Source organism: Pteropus medius, unplaced genomic scaffold, assembly GCF_902729225.1.
Source record: "Pteropus medius unplaced genomic scaffold, Ma_sr-lr_union100, whole genome shotgun sequence".
Classification (NCBI taxonomy): domain Eukaryota; kingdom Metazoa; phylum Chordata; class Mammalia; order Chiroptera; family Pteropodidae; genus Pteropus; species Pteropus medius.
In genome coordinates, this window is record NW_024346667.1 from 9,577,472 (window position 1) to 9,597,056 (window position 19,585).

The 19,585-nt window shown below is 37.5% G+C and overlaps 1 long non-coding RNA gene across 1 annotated transcript; it reads right to left on the reverse strand.

The window, feature by feature from the left end:
• Positions 1–951: 951 nt before the first annotated feature.
• Positions 952–19,556, reverse strand: LOC120613314 (uncharacterized). Its single transcript, XR_005655667.1, has 3 exons — positions 19,106–19,556; positions 15,137–15,216; positions 952–1,876 (listed from the first exon to the last, which is right to left on the reverse strand). It is a non-coding gene; the product is annotated as an uncharacterized LOC120613314 (long non-coding RNA).
• Between the last annotated feature and the right edge of the window lie 29 nt (positions 19,557–19,585).

The following is a 19,585-nucleotide window of genomic DNA, read 5'->3' on the forward strand; positions in this document are numbered from 1 at the left end:
TAAGGTGAGACAGTCCCTGATCTCAAAGCATTCGCAACCTGGTGTATCTGGTGTACTCTGGCCAAGAGGAATAAACTGACATATGGATAATTATAAAACACAATGCCCTGCTGTTTTGTCCAGCCAGCCCAGCCCAGCAGTCTGGCTGAGAAGTGGATGTTCCCAGTGAAGCTGGGGTGGGAAACGGGGATGTGGGCAAGGGAGGGATTTTATAATTCTCTCCTATTGAAATGAAAAGCCTCTGAAGAAATCTGGGACTCTCATCTTTTCAAGTTAGACTTAGAAGAACCTGGCTCAAGAAGATGTGGGTCAAGGCACACAGCCAGTCCCCTTCCCAGGTGGAACACCCTCTCCAGGTCATAACACAGTCACTGCTTCCCCTGCCCCCACCTCTGCTTCTGGAGAGACCTGGCGTGGAGATGAGGGAGTTGGTATATCACATCGTATACACTGATATATATCAGCAGGCACTCCCACTGCCCACAGATCACTTAGGCAAATGCTGCCCTCTTTCATCTAACATGTGGTTCAAGTGACTAAAGCAGTGGCCTTGCAGTTTATTTTATGCAGATAGCAATAGATATAAAGTATGTTGGAAGGAATGACAAGAGCTCTAAAGAGTATGTTTTTCCCAGCACCACAAATGCCCCTGAAGTGACCCAGAGGGAGTTTCCCACAGGACGACCTTCACCTGGGCAATTATCTACTCACTGGAAAGCCAATCTGCCATGACTGGAGAGGCACATTCTCAGAGTCTATGGGTACTTGAGTAAAACAGAAAATGAAGAAAATATGAATATTCATGTCTTATCTTTTGACCCAATAATTCCAGACCTGGCAATTTGCCCAAAGAAGATAATATTGTTTTATAGATGTATATGCTAAGGGCTACTCGATGAAGGGGGAAAAGAAAGGAAGTAATCTAACAATTGTAAAATAGGAAACTAAGTCAGCAAATAACTCAACAGACTCATAGATTCATGGGCTTTGAAGCCATTAAAATGATCACCTTTTTTGCTCTCAATGGTGAACAGTATAATTTTTTAATGCTCAGCCTTCTTTTGCACTTCCCAACAGCACCTCGATTTCTACCTGGGTGTCATTTTCCCATGAAGTGCAATCTTGGTAAAATTCATGTCTCTGTCTCACACCAGGGAATCCAAAGAGATCTCTGGAGGCTCCTTCTGCTAATCCTGCCTCTCAGGCCCACCACTGCCAAGGGCCTGGCACATGCCCTACACTCAGCCAGCCAGACTCTCTTTCCTAGGACTTTGACTCTTGCGCACAGCAAAGCATGGGCAGGAGAAGCAAAGTGCATCTGGTCTAGCTAAGAGTGTCGAGAGAGACCTACTGCCTGGCAGGCGACTCAGCTTCTTCTTCCGAGGCTGGTTCTGCAGGCTTCCTTTAGCACCCCACATACTTTGAATAAAATGCTTAAATTGCCAGAATTGTGTGTTTTTTTTTTTTCCTTGCCACCAAAGATTAGTAAATACCTAGATTGGTACTAGAAGGCGATGTACCTATAGGGAAATTTGTAGAGTATTTGGACTTAGTTATCTAGTTGAGCTAGAATGGAAAGAGTAACACTCCCCTTCATGTTCTAGGGGGGAGGAGCCTAGAAGCCCATGGCACACTGGAGAAAACAAATCATGTCAGCATCTTTGATCTCTTGAGCTCTGTCACATGACTTTAAGTCTTCTGCGATGGTTAATTTTATAAGCCAACTTGACTGGGCTAAAGGATACCCAGAGAGCAGGTAAAACATTATTTCTCACTGTATCTGTGAGGGGCCTTTGGGGAGAGACCAGCATTTGATTCAGTAAACTGAGTAAGAGATCCACCCTCGCCAATGAAGGTGAGCATCATCCAGTCCAATCTGTTGAGGACACAAAAAGAACAAAAGATAAAGAAAGGGTGAGCTGGGGACATCCATCACTACCTCCCCTTGGACCCTGGACATCAGAGTTCCTGGTTCTCAGGCCTTTAGACTCTGAGACTCATAGGAGCAGCCCTTCCCCTGGTTCTCAGGCCTACAGCCTCAGACTGAATTACACCACTAGCTTTCCTGGTTCTCGAACTTGCAGATGGCAGATTATGGGACCTCTTGGCCTCTACAACCATGTGGGCCAATTCTTATAATTAATAAACAAATGTATGTATATGTATTTTTGTATTTATATGTACATGTGTGTGTGTGTGTGTGCGTGTGTGTGTGTGTGCGTGTGTATGTATGTATATATCCTATTGGTTCTGTTTCTCTGGATAACCCTCACTAAGACCTCCCCTTTTACCTGGAACTGGCCTGCTTTACACCTGTTGTGCTGATATTCCACTCCCCTGCCCCCCCTTTTACAATTATCCCCTGGTTTTTTCATTTCTAAATGGAGTTTTACTATAATTTCATGGAAAAAAATTTTTAAATAAGCTGGGATGGGTTTGCTGGACCTCTATTTGTATTTCCAACTCCTGCCATGGTCTCTTCTACTAGTGGGCAAGATACATGTGCAATGAACAGTGTCCTCACTTTGATATGTGGACAACCTGAAAGATGACTAAGGATATCTTATCTCATTTTTCCTGACTTTCCCAGGAGCAATGTAACCAACACATAGTATCAAAAACAGCATGAAGGGCAGTAGCTAGTAAAATAAAGCTCTTTGGAGCATGATCAGATAGGTACAGCTATTCCTTCCAGCGGCCATAGGAGAAGTGGTTGACACTGCTATACTTGCTGGCTATTTGGTGTACCAGCCAGTTTTAGAATGGCCCATGCAGTAACCTGCAAGATGAATGAAGTTGCCAGGCCACCAGTCAGCAAGGTCAACAGGAAGCACAGACAATTATAGGTTAAGTGTAGATGTGCAAGAAAATGAAGGTTTAGTAGAGCCGCCATACAGCATACAAAGCAGTCTGAACTCCATTACTAAAGCTGTTTGTCCTTTATTGTATTGTACAAATCTACATCTATTTAAATACTTTACTCTATGGTAACACTGGGGGTTTTTTGGTATAAAAAACAAGACAAAACAAAACAAAAAACAACCAACCTTTCGGTAGGAATAAGCTAAAAGAAAGAATGTGTGTTTAATGAAAAATTAATTGATTTCCCATTTCTCAAACAACTCGTTAATGAACTTGTGACGTGTTCGTCAACATTTATCATCCTCCATAGGGCATTCACAGTAACATGCCAAACCACATGACAACAAGAGGGCCCAAGGTGTAGGAAAAGTGTCAGCACCTACTTCAAAATCTAGAAGTTATTAAGAAAACTGGACAAAGATGGCAATTGAACATGTTTAGCCATAGCAGGATGTTTACATATTACTCTGCAACATACAACTTTGTACTTAGATCAAATAACTGTCTTTCTAAATTAATTTTTTCCACTTCCTATTCCAAGGTTTCTCCTGGTATTTCATAAAGTGAAACAATGTGTGGGCTCTTTTAACCGCAAAAAAAAAAAAAAAAAAAAAAAAGCTTTGCAAATAGATAATTGAAGCCAGTTTTGTATCAATAAGTATATGAATGAAGATACAGAGACCTTTGCCCTTTGCCCATATCTAGCTCTTCTCTCTTTTAGGCAACACTATAGGAATATACTTGCCGCCCTCTGCTGTATTACCTGTTACCAGTTCTAACCAAGTTATTCTGGCTGTCGTGGAAGTAACATGTCATTTCCGGACAGAAGCATTTAATTGCTGGTGCAGGCTCTATAGCACATTCTTGCCCTGACTTGGTAATCATGAAGTCCTCATGTTCCAAACGGTGAACAATGAAATGATTGGGCCTCCATTAGCCCAAACCTCTAAAAGACTGAGAGAAGCAGACAGATTCTCTGACTGGCATAGAACATGTAAGCTGAATGAGAAATAAACACTTGCTGTGTAAGTCACATGATTTGGGAGTAGTTTGTTATCTAGTCTGACTAATATAGAAGAATTCAAAGGTCTTAGGAGCAGGGGAAGAATATTGCTGATTGGATGAAATAACATACAGCAAAGGAACGACAGTATTTTTAAAGATTATTTTTAAGTTTTTTGTTTCATGGGTAGAGAGTTTCTGTTTGGGATGATGAAAAGGTTCTAGAAATAGATAGTGGTGATGGCTGCAAAACTCTGCAAATGTACTTAATGCCTCTGAATTGTACACTTAAAATGGTTTAAATGATAAGTTATATGTTATATCTATTTTACTACGATAAAAAGATCACCAAAAAAAAAGTTTTTCTACCAACATCTCCTAGTAATGATAAGGGTTGGGAAAATAGGCACTCATTTATTGTTGTTCAGAATATATATAGGTACTTCTCGAAGACAATTTTGGTGATACCTATTAAAAGGTTTTGAAATATAAAGCCATTCGATTAATTTATTCCTCTTTGGGAATCTGGCCTAAAATTTAAAAAAATAATAATTTTCAAAGTTTTATATAAAATGATCATAACACCAATACGGTTTTTAAAAGCCAAAAATGTGAAATAGTGTAAACGGAACCATGGTGGATTAAGTAATTTAGGGTATATTCATATGATTGAGTACCATGTAGATATTTAAAATTATAGAACAGAATATTAATGAGAAATATTAGAGAACTGCTCAAATACACATTTGACTCTTCAACAATGCAAGGGTTAGGTGCGCTACCACTCCATGCAGTTGAAAATCCCTGGATAACTTTAGACTCCCCAAAAACTTTACTGCAGTTGTCCCAACAGAATCTGAGTGAGATTGGTTGTAGGACCCCATCCCCCATAGATGCCAAGTCCATCAATGCTCATGTCCCCTTTATAAAAGAGTGCAGATCAATGTATACAGTTGGCCCTCTGCATCCGTGAACTCCCAACAATAGATTGAAAACAGTACAGGTATCTATTGAAAAAATTCCACGTATAGGTGGACACATGCAATTCAAATCTGCGTTGTTCAAGGGTGAACTGCAACATTAAATTTAAAAAAAGACACGAAGCCTAGATCTTAAATTAAGCAATATGTTCCTAAATGTAAGGTTAGTTTGACAGCCAATGCTAGATCTATGATTAAAATTAGATTCTTAATCTATGCTGACTTTTTGTTCATAAAATTATTTTCTAAGATCGCTGTGGTTAGATGGTTACAATTGCAAGCTCTCTAAATATCTCAGATTACAATTTATCTGGGCATAAAAACAAACTCATTAAAATAACTAAATTAACTAAATTGTCTTACCTTTCTTGCATTTAGGTTCACTTCTACCTTTACTTTTTTACCTTTTCCATTTGTAGACAGTAATTGAGAGAAGAATGGAGAAAAAAGAGACCTTTGTTAGTTGTTTTCTCTGTTATCCTTTTAACATTATATCATCTTTTCTCAAAGTCTTTGTTTTTATTCTTGCTTTGAACATGACCTAAAAGAATCCTTTGTTGTTCTTTTTTTTACTACTTTTCACACCTGTAAGCTCATTCAGAATTCTGCTTTTCCTTATACTGCTTTCTAGAAATTTGGTAAATGTACATATCTATCCACTGTCTCATATTTTAGACTCAGTAGAGGAATGCCTCTGCAATCACTTTTTTTTTTTTTGAGATCTCTCTCCTTCTTGCTGTTTTTCTTCCCTATTGGAATTATTTAAGACGGTCTAGAACTTGAGTTATAGTAATCCCCAAAAGTATGTGGAGACTTTCCAGGGAGCACTGTGAGCAGGGAAAATTTTGTTCACAGATTCTCAACTTCCATTTGTCCTTTTTCCTAAAACAAATGTCTGGAGAAAAAAAAAAAAACATTTTGGAAGTTCTCCTACCCACCTCTACTTTCACAATAACCTGTTTCCCAAGAAAAACGAGAAGGCAGAAAAGTATATACAGCAAGTTTATTCATCTGCATCCTTGTCCCAAGATGTAAAAATCTCCAGGGTACCATGGGGACAATTTAAAATATTTTTCTAGAAGCCTTCTGTGATGATTAACCCACCCTAGTGCTTTCTATCTTTCCCTGTCTTATGCACATTTCTGTTAAGGATGAGATATAGCCTTAGAAACGACCCCACTGAGGTACTCTGAATACATGATAGAGTGAGGTGGTAGGAGTGATGACAATTTCTCTTTATTAGCTTGCCTCTCCCACTTTTAAATATAAGTAGAGAATGTATGGTTCTTGAGGAAGAGACCTGCAAAAGCAAATAAAGACAATGTCTTTAAGAAATACTGAACACTAAATATGGCTCTCCTTTTCTCCTTTAAGAATGTAAGCTTTTTTTTTTTTTTTTTTTTGGTCTCTCCTCAGTAGCTTTTCCTAGAATGTGTTGTCAACTGGAAAGTTAAGCACCTTTGAACAGATGAGTTGGGCTGATTATTTAAAGTATAACTGAAAAGTATAACTACTAAGATTTCAAAGGCATAATGGATAAAGCTTGTGCCGAAAAAGTTTACATAATTTATTTCAAAATAAGTTCACACTATTCAAAAAGGGAGCTAAATCTGATTTCGACAATTTATATCATGAAATAGTTATTGATTTACTGACTTTACTGACTCCTCTATAAAATGAAGATAATAATAGTATCCTGTGAGTTGATTTGGAGATTAAGTGAATAACTATGCAAAGCACAAAGAACAGTGCCTGGTGCTTAGTAAGTGCTCTTCATGTTGGAATAATCCCCCTCCTCAGCCTTTGGTCCCTCTCTCTTTGTCTGTACACAGACTCCTGGCTTTAAATATTATCTATCTGCCAATGATTCTCAAATTTGCATGTCCAATGCCTGTTCGCTCCAGAACTCCAGACCCATGTATTGAACAGCCTACTGGACATCTCCGATTGGATACCCAAGTCATCTCAAACTCACTCTCTCCAAACTAAACTGTTCTTCCTCCTCCCCAAACCTGCTCCACCTCCAGCCTTCCCCCTATCACTTGATATCAACACCATCCTTCCAATTGTTCAGATCTCCAAAACTTGGAGTTAATCTGCATTTCTTTCTTTCTCTCATACTGCACATCCGATCTGTCTTCCTGTAAAAATATATCCAGAATCTGATCATCATTCACTACTCCCACCACTGCCCTCTGCTGCAAGTCACTCTGATCTCTCTCTTGGATTACTGCAATAGACTTCTAACTGTTTCTACCCTTGCTCCCCAATAAGTCTACTTTCACAGGGCCACTAGAGTGATCCTTCTAAAATGAAAATCAGTTCATATCATTCCCCTGCTTAAAACCCTTCAATACATTCCCTACACATAAAACAACTTTAAAAATATATATGTTTATAGAGATAGATAATTTATGTACATATATATTAATTTTTAAAAGACTAAAAATATGCATCAAATTTTTGGTAGTGGTTATTTTAAGGTAGTAAATTACATGTGATTATTTAAAAATATTTGCCTTTAATATTTAAATATTTGCCAATAATATTACTTTTAAGAATTTACCTACAGGAAATAATTAGGATGTACCCAAAGATTTAAGTTCAAGAATGCTAGTAATGACAATATTTGCGATAGATAAAAATTGAAAATAGCCTAAGTGTCTAACCTGAGGAAGACAGTTTAATAAATTATGTTATGGCTAGATGATGGATTATCTGACATGGTTGAACATATTTTTTTTAAATTAATGTACTGTTAATGAAAAATGTTATGAAATAGCAAGTACATTATGAGATTAACTTTGCAAATTAAAAAATGTATAAGAAAAGAGGAAGAGACAAGAAGGATATACACCAAAATATTAACAGCAGTCATCACGTAGGAAACACACACAGGTGGCCATAATTTAGAGCTGAACAGTCATGAAAGAGTTGCTTCCGCCCATAAGCAAATCTGCTTGGAATTCACACTCAGAACAAATGTGCAATTTCTAATCAACACTTCCTGCAACGTTCTGCAGTGTCAGCTTAAGCGACCATCTCTTTTGTAGGCTGCAAATGCACTCAGAGTATATCACATGAATAAAAAGATAACTTTAGATTTGTTGTAACAAAAATGATCCATATATAGCATACTTAGCAAATAGAAAAGAAAAAAAAAATCCCCTAATGCTTTTAAGAATTTAGACCTTTTAAGTCTGCCCAATTAGAATGGGTTAAGCTAATTTTTGCAACGACTGATAAATTTCCCAAGAGCAGTCTTATCAGTTTTTAAACTGTTTGAAAAGATAGTTACAAGTGCAAGAAATAAGTTGCTTGGCATGCTCAGGAATTAATAAGCAGTTTTCAACTCACATTTTTCTGTTTTTAAATGTTGAGTTTAAAAGTTAGTTCTTAAATTTTATGGTTCATTTGTTTTTGTTACTTACAGAATGAAGTGATCAAAAGAAGAGCAACTTTGCATTCACACTGTTTTTCTGTTCTATTCTGGCCTCAGCTATCTTTACCTAGGGAGCACATTAATATGATTAAGAAGTCTAAGAAGTTTTCTCTCTTTATTCCTTATATAACTAAAGCATAGATATCATTCAAGCTACCAACTTATTTACATTGAAAATAAAACAAATAAAAGCGGAACACAAAGCTCCTAAGCAACAGAGCGAACCATGAGGCTATCAGAAATGACCTGAAAGCCAAACTTGCAGATTTTTTTCACGAATCAAGTAATAAAATTCAACCACAGGAAGTATCAGGTATGCAATAAAATAGGCTGACTTTAGCAAATTCCTTCGTTTATCACTTTATTTTAACATAAGGCAAGGAGGCTGCCCTTAAAAACCCATATGTTTAATAATGAGACCATGACATTTTATGGGACTTCCTTGCAAAACCAGAGGTGTATTAGAAGATGGTCACTGTGCTTTTTAGAACATAAAACAGAATTTATCTAATGACAGTCCTCATGAAAGAAGGAATGTGATTATGAGAGCTTAAGACTTTCTTCTTTGTTTTTCAGACTACTTTGGCATCCTTTGAGAACAAACTAAAATTCTCTTGTTTTCTGAAGAGAGAGAAAGGTAGAAATAACAAAAGTACAAGATGAGCTTCTTACAAGTATCAAAATAAGGAAACTGATTCTAGGCTTACTTGCGGTGAGTGTGTGCAATAAGACAGGAATTCCCATTTGGTTGTCTTCACAGGCAGGCTGAGTCTGTATACCAGATGTGTCTATCAAATTTAAAATCTGAGCGTTAATGACACCTAAACAAAAAACCTCTACAGGAGCATGAACAACGAGAGCATTGTTTGCTCCTAGATAATATTTCGTCAACTCTAAGGTGGAATTTCTCTCTCCAAATTTACACTATGGTTCTCAGCTTTGGAACTGATCCTTTGGAGGATGTTTCAAGAAAACTATCCTAAGGGCTAAGCACTTGTTGCTTTCTTAGTGACAGGTAATTTTAAAACTATATTTTGAACAAAACAGAGTAAATATTTCATTGATTGAAAAATGGATAGATTCCGACTGAAGTATCCCATCTACTGATAACAGACCTTCAGACTCTATAGTTAGAAGATACATCACAGAGAAGTTAAATGAAAACTTGTTTCTTAATACACAGTCATTAAAGCCACACAAATAATGAACTCTGAATAAGCTGAACAGCTGACATTTGGCACCTGGATACCTCCTGCAAATTTAAAGGGCTTCAGTAAAAAGTGAGTAAATATTCATTAATGTATTTAGAATGAATTTTCTGGGCTCTTTATATCCTTATTACTGCACTTAGTTGCTAAACTCCTTTTTCACTTAGGATCCTCAAACTTGACCTTCTACATAAACTTAGCAATTTACAGATTTTAACTCAGTCCCTCTCAGTCCCTTTTCCTTCCTTTTTCTGGAGATTTACATGTTGTACTGACATCTGAGGCACTGGGCCCAGGATATGCTGAGATGGGCAATTCCCTCTAGTCTGGTTTCAGCTCCTTTTCCTTGCTACTCTATGTCTGCATCCATCTCTGCTGGCATCGCCCTGACCACAAGGCCCTTCACGACTATCATCCTACTTTCAGCCACTTCTGTGCTGCTTTGGAAGGCCGGGAGGTACTCAGGAAAGTGCTGAATGTTCAGTACCCTGGAGGTTGGGGAGGAATGTCACAGTCACTCTGCCTTAGCTGTGTGGTGAACGGGGCCTTCTCAGTGAGGCCTGCTGGAAGCCAGGTGCAGATCCTCTCCGCCCTGAAGTCCTTCCTGTCTTCCCCCATGGAATTTCTTATCCTCTCAGAAGACTGAGGAGAGTGGATAGAGGGTACAGTGCCTTTTTAGGCACTGACCAGTATCTAAATCCTAGTCATATGCCTTTAGACTCTCTTCCGTTTGTTTCTTTTAGTAGACTGTTTCCTACCTCCCCAATCTTCGGTACGTGGTATACACGATCTGCCCTGAGTCCTCCCAGCTCTTACTCATTTAAAACTCAAAAAACATGTTTCCTCGTTCAAAAAAACGTGCCCTTATAATAAAAAGCCTACTGTTTTAGTTATAATTTTTAAATTCCACTCAGAAACTTAGTGTCTTCTTTGTTCTTGGCTATGTCCATCCTCATCCCTGGAGCAATGAATTCTATTGATTCAGTGGTGAAGGGGGAGGACTAATGGTAGGGAGGAGAATCAAAAGCCTGTGAAGAGGAACATATGTTTCTCCAAACTGTATTCCACCACATTCATCAGGAAGTGTGTTTATTAGTAATTATGTGACAAATGGCAATTGGGCAGAAACGAGCCCCCTAGTGGGCATTTGGAAATGTGCAGGACATTTTTAGTTGTCACAGTGACTAAGGATTTACTGGCATTTGGTAGATGGAGGATAGAGATGGTATATATCCTGCAATGTGCAGGGCAGTTCCAAACAAAAAGCCAATAATAGATCCCTACTGAAATATGCCAAAGACATTCTTCCCTGTTGGGGCATCTCTGACCACATGCATGTTACTATACAGTACGGTTCCAGGACCCTCCTCTTGGGATCAGGCCCTCCTTGATCCCTTCGCAGAGCCTGACTCTTTTCCTCCTACAGTTCCATGGAACTAGCTGACTCCATATGCAGTCTTTGCCCCTCTCCAGCCTGAGCTGTTTGAGGTAGAGGCAAGGTGCTCTACCGGGATGTATATTTAAGTGTTCTACCCTTTAACATTAGGTTCTTCTTCCAAAGAGCCCCTGGAGTGGCTTAAGGATTTACTCCAAGCTTGCCTGGCTAGTCTCCTATAGGAGAAATACACACAAGTTCTTCTCTAGCTTCCCATTATCATTTCTATCATTGCTGTACAAGAGGGGATGTGAAAGATCCTATATTTTAGTCTGGTCCCTAATTGTGACTTTCAGCCAGCCATTTAGCAACCTAAGCAGCTTAGTTTCCGCATTTGTAAAAATGAAGGAATTGGCCTAGATGATCTCTAAAGACATTTCAACTGTGTGCTTTTATGGAAAAAAAAAAAATCGTTTGTTCTGTGATTCTGGCACATTTTACATTTCTTCTTTCAGAAAAGTTCTTTAGTCTTTTTGCTCAAAATTTAGTGTAATCTTTAGCAAAAGAAATGGTAACAATAAAACTAAATTTTTATACCACTTTGTGGCATGTATTGGTTAATTATCAAGCAATACATAGTAAAAAAACATATATTTTAAGTTATTATTCTGTTTTCCACAAAGGATTAATCTTTCATCAGTCTTTGCTTTATTAACACATTTAGAAAATATTTATTAACCATTTACTGTGTGCTAGGCACTCTTCTAAACAAAACAGTATTGAAAATATAATAGTGAATGAAACAAATTCACTGCTTTCACAGGGTTCGCATTCTAGATCATAAATTCATAAATTCTCAAAGTGTGGTCCCTGAAAAATATCTCAGAAGGCCCACGAGGTCGAAAACATTCTTTTAATAATACAAAGGCATTATTTGAGGTTTTTCAGTGTGTTCACATTTGCACTGAAAAGCAAAAAACTCTTAAGCTCAATACTCCTTTATACAATCATCAATGTAATATCTGTGACAGTCACTATTAAGAATAACCAGTGATAATTAGTGAAATATTTTGTGACTTGTGCAAATATTGAATGAATGTTTCATATACTTGTTCATTAAAAGGGTTGTAAGGAGAATTTGTTACAATAGTAATAGCATATAATAATACTTATAAAATAGTAATTCTTGATGGTCCTTATGGATGGTTTTCTGTTGACAGCATTTAATCCGGTTGGATTTTACTATTCTCAAATAATCCAAATATTTATAAGTTGATTTCTTTTGTTCATCCTTTTATTAAAAATATTATTATGGGGTATATTATTTTTCTATACTTCATGATATTATTTTCAGGAGAGAAATGATGTATTATCAAAGCTTTACCCTATCTTTTTAGTTATCTTTACCAGAGAGACAATTGTATAGCTCAACTTGTATAATTATATTGTTTTAATATTTTTCTTAGTTAGTATTTGAATACCATACTTACACTTGAAGATAATTTAATTATCTACACATTTAAACATCCAATAAAAATTTCAAATTTATATTATATATACACATTATATGCCATAAAGAAAGACAAAGATTTGCTGTCAAATGATTCTCCTTATTACATTTCCATTTGCTAAAGAATGATCTGGACTTTCTACTCCCTTCTGCCAATGTCATTAAATGTATGGTTTGCTACTGAACATCTTGGATTAAGAAAGAAGCTTTTGAAACTGAAATTAAACATAATTGATTGCTTTGTCTTTTCCATCTCATTTTCCTTTATCAAAGAACTTGATAATGTGTCTCACAAAGTTATATTCTAGTCCCCTGTTATTTATCCCTATTCCTTGGGGTGGCACTAAGTGGTCTCCATATTTTTTTACATTCTAGGATGATCACTCTCTAAATCACTGAAGTATACAACTAAAGCAACCCAGAGACAGGAAAAAAAAACACTAAAATAATGTCAAATAATAATCACCTTTGTGCCAGGTGCTTTATGTATAGTATTGTTAATCCCACAAGAACATACAAGGTAGGATTTGTTATATTCATGTCTCAGATGAGGTAACTAAGGTTCAAATTCTACCTGAGGTCAGGTTGTTAATAAGCAGTAGACCTGGAATCAAAACCAAGACTCTATACCTCATTATTATTGATCATAAATTCAGAACTAATAAATGTAGAACAGAACTTGAAATCAAGTCTTCTGATATAGTGTTACTTACATTACATCACATATATCATGGATAACTTGTTACTACAAGTAATAATAATCATCACAATCTCAACAGAGTAAAAAGTAACTTATAGAATGGAAGAAATATTTACATACCTCTGATAAGGGATTAACATCCAGACTATATAGAGAACTCCTAGAACTAATCAACAAAAGAACTACCTGATTCAAAAATCAGCAAAGGACTTGAATAGACATTTCTCCAAAGAAGAAACACAAATGTCAAATAAGCATATGAAAAGGAGCTCCACAACATTAATCATTAAGAAAATGCAAATCAAAATTACATTGAGATACCACCTCTCACCCAGGAGCTACTACTGAAAGAAAAACAATATAAAATAACAAGTGTTGGTGAGGATATAGAGAAACTAGTACCCTTGTTTACTGTTGGTGGGAAAGTAAAACAGTGCAGCCACTGTGGAAAACATTATGGTGGTTCTTCAAAATATTAAAAGTAGAAATGCCATATGATCCAGCAATTCCACTTCTGGGTATATATCCAAAAGACTGAAAGCAGAGTCTCAATGAGATATTTGTACATCCATGTTCATAGCAGCATTATGTACAACTGCCAAAACTTATACTCACACAAAAACCTACACGTGGATGTTGATGTCCATTGACATCAAACACAGCCACTTACCTCATAATTTTTCTCTTCAAATCTAGTTGTGTCTTTTGTTGTTTTATGGTTTTTGGGTTTGTTTGTTTGTTTGTTTTTGCCCGTACTGCCTATCCTGGATAATGGTACCATCATGCACCTAGCCGTTCATGTTAAAAGTTTTGGTATCGACTTCACTTTATCTCCTTTCCCTATGTCCTTGCTATTCCTATTACATAATTGTTTCAAGTCCTATAGATTCTATCCTCCACATATCTTCCAAATTTTCCTTTTTCTCTGGTCCTCCAGCCACCGCCTTCAGCTCACTGTATCAGACATTTAGTGACTTCTTTTATTCTAGTCACTATTCTGAATGCTGGAGATAAAGAATGAATAAGGCATACTTCCTGAGACCCAGGAACTCACTTTCCAGGTAAGAAGTCAAATCGATCATTTCATTCATACAACAGGGTAAATGGTAAGACAGAATTATGGATAGGGGACTATGAGAAATGAGAGAAAGAATGCTTTGCCTAGAGTAGCAATTCAGAGAAGCTTTTCTGGAAGTGGAGAATCTTAAACTGAATAAAAATTATATAGAGTGAGCAGAGCAAACTAAGATGGAAAACATTATAGAAAGAAAGAATTGTCATAGCAAAGGTGTATATGAGGTGGTGAAATAAGAAATGCTGAAGACTGAGGACAGAGGGTAAGTAGAAGCCAAAGCATGTGGCCTGGACTCCATTGGGATCTTAGACTTAATATTATAGGACAGTAGTTTTACACTGGGCTCAACGAAAACCCCCAGAGTTCCCTGAGTGGGGGCCACCTGTGCTTCATGGCTTTGGTTCTGACACCTACTTCAACAGAATTAGCTCAGCTAACTTACATCACGTCATTTGCATAATACTTCCCTTACCTAAAGATGTTGGGTGCTTATAAAATCACACAAATAAAGAGGTAGAGAAGGTATCTTTGTCTTGGAAAGTGTAAGTACTAAACAGCTTAAGCTAACTCTGCTGTGAGGACAAATCACAATATCGTCCCTTCCGTCATTATTTCTGCATGTCTTTTTATGATCTGGTTCATATCCAATCGGCACTATGCATAAAAACTAGGTCACAGGAATCTACTGTGATCACTTGCTTTCCATCAAGTTAAAAAAACCTTCCAAGAGCTTGTTATAACAACTAAGATCTATCCTTTAAAATATATTTCACCTAGAAAATCCACAATATTTGCTCTCTTTCCTTAACTCAATTGTGGGAGAAAAACAAAGTAAGCACTTATTGTTTAACTCTCAAGGCAAGTGTCAGTTTATGTGGGAGGTGTCAGTTTATTAGATGTCAGCAGGCAGGAAAAGGAGGACTTCTTGTTTCTTATCTCCTCAGTTATAGGTCTGAAGATCCAATAATTGTAAAAGACTTACCTAACTGACAGAAGATAACAGCTCCTTTTGGGTGGAATCCTGGCTCCACTGAGAACTACTAGGGCTCCCTTCAGAGGAGGCTGGAATAACAATAAAAAGTAACCCTTTTTGAAGGCTTAATATGTTCCAGGCTTTGTAAGTGCATTAACTCACTTAATCCTTACAACAAAACTAAGAGATAGATGCTGTGCAATCCTCATTTTATGGATGAGGAAATTCAGGTATAGAAGCTAAATAACTTAACTTGTTCAAGATATCTAGGTGGTAAATGCCATGGCTAAGCTTCAAACCCAGACAGTCTGGCTCCAGTATTTGATCTCACAATCACTGAGCTATAATGTCTCCTTAAGTAGGTCTTAAGCAGAGTCCTTTAGTGCAAAGGGTAAATGAGGCCAATTCCAGCAAGCCTAGTCTGTGATCATGTCTTAGTCTTTTTAAAGTCAATTTGTCTCATTTCTACCATTCAAAAAGAAAGCTTGTACCTTGATGGTCCAGTTCCTCCAAGGTTGCTATAAAAGATGAGGCTGTGACCTTATCAATTCATTTATTTCTAAATGTCAATTCTAATTGGCACAACTATTTTATTTTGCCAGAGAGGACACTATAAGTAAATATTCATGGGGCTTTTAGCCACTAATAAACCCAAAATGATCTTTAATTCATTTACTCAAATAATACATTCTAAACCAAACAGCCTCAGTATATAAACCTACACATTTAACATGACTCTTGCTTCTTTTCTAAGGAAAGACTATTACATCTTTAATTAAGATTTCGGAAATTCTCCATACGAATAATTAATAAAAAATTATAATATACAACTATAAATGTTGGGGAGCCACTGAATAGGAAATTTGCATTTTAGATCATTCTAGCTATAGCATGAAAGATGAAAGATGAATTTGAGAGGTGTATGATGGAAAGTTGGATGATAAAAGGCCATTATAACAGACAAAGTGAAAGATTAAAAGAACATGAACACAGGTAGTGATAGCAAGCATTGAGAGGGCAGATTAAAAAAATTTAGAAAGTAAAAGTAGTAAAACTTGGTAATTGTGATGATTATTCATCATTTGCACTACAGATCCATTTTTTACCTTCCTTTGTACTGCTCTGTGTCCTAGAGGGTGGCTGACTTTATGGACTGTACCATCCATGCAATCTTTAATATTCGCATGGGGTTCTGCTAATAGGAAGCAACAGTAGTATGAGACTGGAGGGCAGGGTGAAAAAAAGGTCAGGGAATTCTCTCCTTGATTTATGGCCATGCATTCATTTAGGTAACCCCTCTTCCATAGCTACAACTCTTTCTGTGTTCAGGTAATACAGTCCTCTCCTTTTGCCTCTGAAAGACAAGGGATGGTAGTAGCTGCCAGCTGTTGCTAGTCTCTGGGCACCTCACAAACTTCACTGAATCCCTTAACTGCTTTTACCTCTGTAAATAGTCTCTTGGTTAAATTCTCTTGAAGAACTTTGAGTCTTTTTCCTACAGGGAGCCTGGCTAGTAGTGATTGAGGGGAGTTGAGGTGACTCCCAGGTTTAGATTCTTTGCTCCCTAATGGGCTCTAGCATTTTCCAGAATGCTTTATTAGGACATGCCCTGTTAAGACTGCTTGGAATTCATCTTCAGCATCAACAGTTTGGTTGGCATTTCCCATAGGAGATTGAGGCAGGTTCTCCAGAACCAAGTATGGTATAGAGTAGAAATAAATGGATTTTCTCCTACAGTGTCTCTGTACTCTGTTGTCATATTATTACAGGCCCTTGTACACTCAGATTCTGAACTCAGCATTGGTCTGGCCATTATTAGGGTTTGATATTTAACTTTGAGTTCTAGATTTTGAAATGTACATGACACAATTAGAAAAGGGTGATTGCAAAACAACAAAAAATCCTAATTGTAGTAAAATAAAAAAATATTCAAGAAACTGTGAACTGTGAATATCTAGCAGTGATAATGCATTAATGCAAATTTCAATGCCCAAGCAGTTGGACCATAGCTATAGTATTCTGTTGATCCAATGATAAGATTTTCTTTCAAACGAGTAATTCAATATAATGTATATTCTATTCTTCATTATATAATAATCACTGCAATTCAAAATAATTTGAGATAATCTTAAAAATTCTTATTAAGCAATAAACAAATTATATTTGACTCCCTACATTGCCTTTATGCCTCATACTATATACCTTAAATTCTTCAAATATCCTAACAACCCCTACAGAAGCCTGTCCCATACCCCTAACCCCTAGCATGCACATTTCCCCCTCAGGGAAATACTTATGTCCAGACCTTCCTCCTCCCAACCCCCACAAGGCCAATTATATCAGCATCTCTGGATATAAGGCTTAGGCATTGATATTGTTTAAAAACTCCCCAAATGATCCTAAAATACAGAGTTGAGAACAAGATAAAACAAACAGGATCACACAAAAAGAAGAATCTCCACAGAAGGTATAAATACAAGATACCTTATGTCCAGCAAGCTGTTTATTTCTTGCTAATTAACTTCCTATGAGTTTCTTTCCCCCTTGTTAACTTTCAACTTTTGCATATTGGAAAGTTGACTGAGAGTCCTTCAGTGGATTTTGCTCCCTTGTTTGGCATGTGTGGTTTGTTGACAAGCTGCCCAGAACACGGTGAAAGACAACCATGATTAAACCTGCCTCGAGTCAGCAGTGGTTTTTTATGTCAGTGAGGTTTTCCACCAACCCAGATCCCTGAAGAGAAAGTTGGGAAGTCTCCCCTTGCTTTCTGGGGAGAGATTCCAGCCAATTACTTTAGACATTTATAAGATATGCATGAGTTGTATATACTTCTGATCGAATGCTTAAAGGTTTAGTGACCTAGTTTTTATTTTAATAATCCAGATAAGTTTTGAGTGACTCTAGATAATAATAGCAATGCATAACATTTATATGAATATTTTATATATAAAATACTTTTATATTTATTATTTAGTGGATATACTAATCTTATGTACAAAGTAGGAAAGATAGCTTTGTTAGGTCTTTTTATAAATGGCTCTTAAGGAAAGGATATTGGATGGGTCAGAAAAGGCCAAGCCTGAATGAGAACATATATTTTTTTTTAAGTCCAGTGGCCTCTTCATATTCTACTACATTCTACTGGAACTAGATAGGCCTTAGCTTTTCAGTGGTGTTAGGGAAATACCATACAGTTAAATCTTAAATTGGTTAGTACAGAAAGTATCAACTGAGGATTGGAGAGACATAAAGACCTTTAATGGTTAGTAATGTCTATATGCAAAACCTAGGAGTGAGGGGTGTATTTTCCATTAAAATTTTAAAAATCTGAGTTCTTACTTTGAGCCAGAATCTGCTAGGTGCAAAGTTTAATAAGATAGTAAAGAAGTGAGTCTTTCTTCGAGGAACTTTCTGACTAGGGGAGCAGGTTACAATCTAGTGACCTGGACTCTAAGGAACTGATTAGGATTTACACAGGTAAGTGTTCAGAGGAAAGGTGGTTCAGATAATCAAACCGAAGGAGAGGGCAAAAAGGCATGCAAATGATGACTTTTGAGAACTGAAGGAGTCCCCAAAGTTTGTTAGTTTGATACACAATATGCTCTATTTTTTTGTTTCTTGTTAAGTAAAATTTCGCCGTTAACGTGTTTGAAACCGGGAACAAAAATGACACTTTAACTGTGATTCCTACACCCTCCCCACCATCCACTTCCCCTACCCCGCCCACTGCGCCCCTCCAGAGTATAGAATCTGTCCCCTAGGGGTCACACTTGAATGTAAAAAACCTTTTCTATGTAATAATATAACCACTATCGAGAAACAAACTCAGAAACAAACCCTAAGCTCGTTTTAAAACAACTGAAGACAGTAAGGGAACTTAGGTCTGAGCCATGCCTATGCCACTGACTGTGTGAGCTTGGGCAAGTAACTGCTCAGGACGTCTCCTTTTGTCTTTAAGAGGATAATACTAAGGCCCACCTTACAGGGTTTTGTGAGGATGATTTAAAATAATGCCAGCGAAAGCACTCCCTCCACCATATCTAAGGCGCTTCTGTCATCTCTGGGTTCTTTCCAGTCTTGCCATTTTTAGATTTGGTGCATCACGATCCAAAGGCCTTAAGCATCACCACAAATGCCAGGCTGTCTTTCCTCATACCAAGCCACGTCTCTGACGGGCGGGTGCAGCTTCGCTCTGACTGGGTCTGCAGAGTAAGGACTTGTAGCCGAAGTCACACGGGCCTGAAGGCCAAGGAACAGGGATGGAGAGGTCTGGTTTCAGCCAGGGTGGGGGAAAAAAAGGAGACCAAGGCGAGGGGAAGAGGATTTTAGGGACGGTGTCCTATGCTCACGCGCAGTGGCCTCTCCGCACCTCCCCCTCCTACGCAGTGTACGCGTCGGGCGCAGTGACGTTTGCGTAGCGCGCCGTCGATCGGTGCCTGTGGCTGCGCGGTTGTGCGT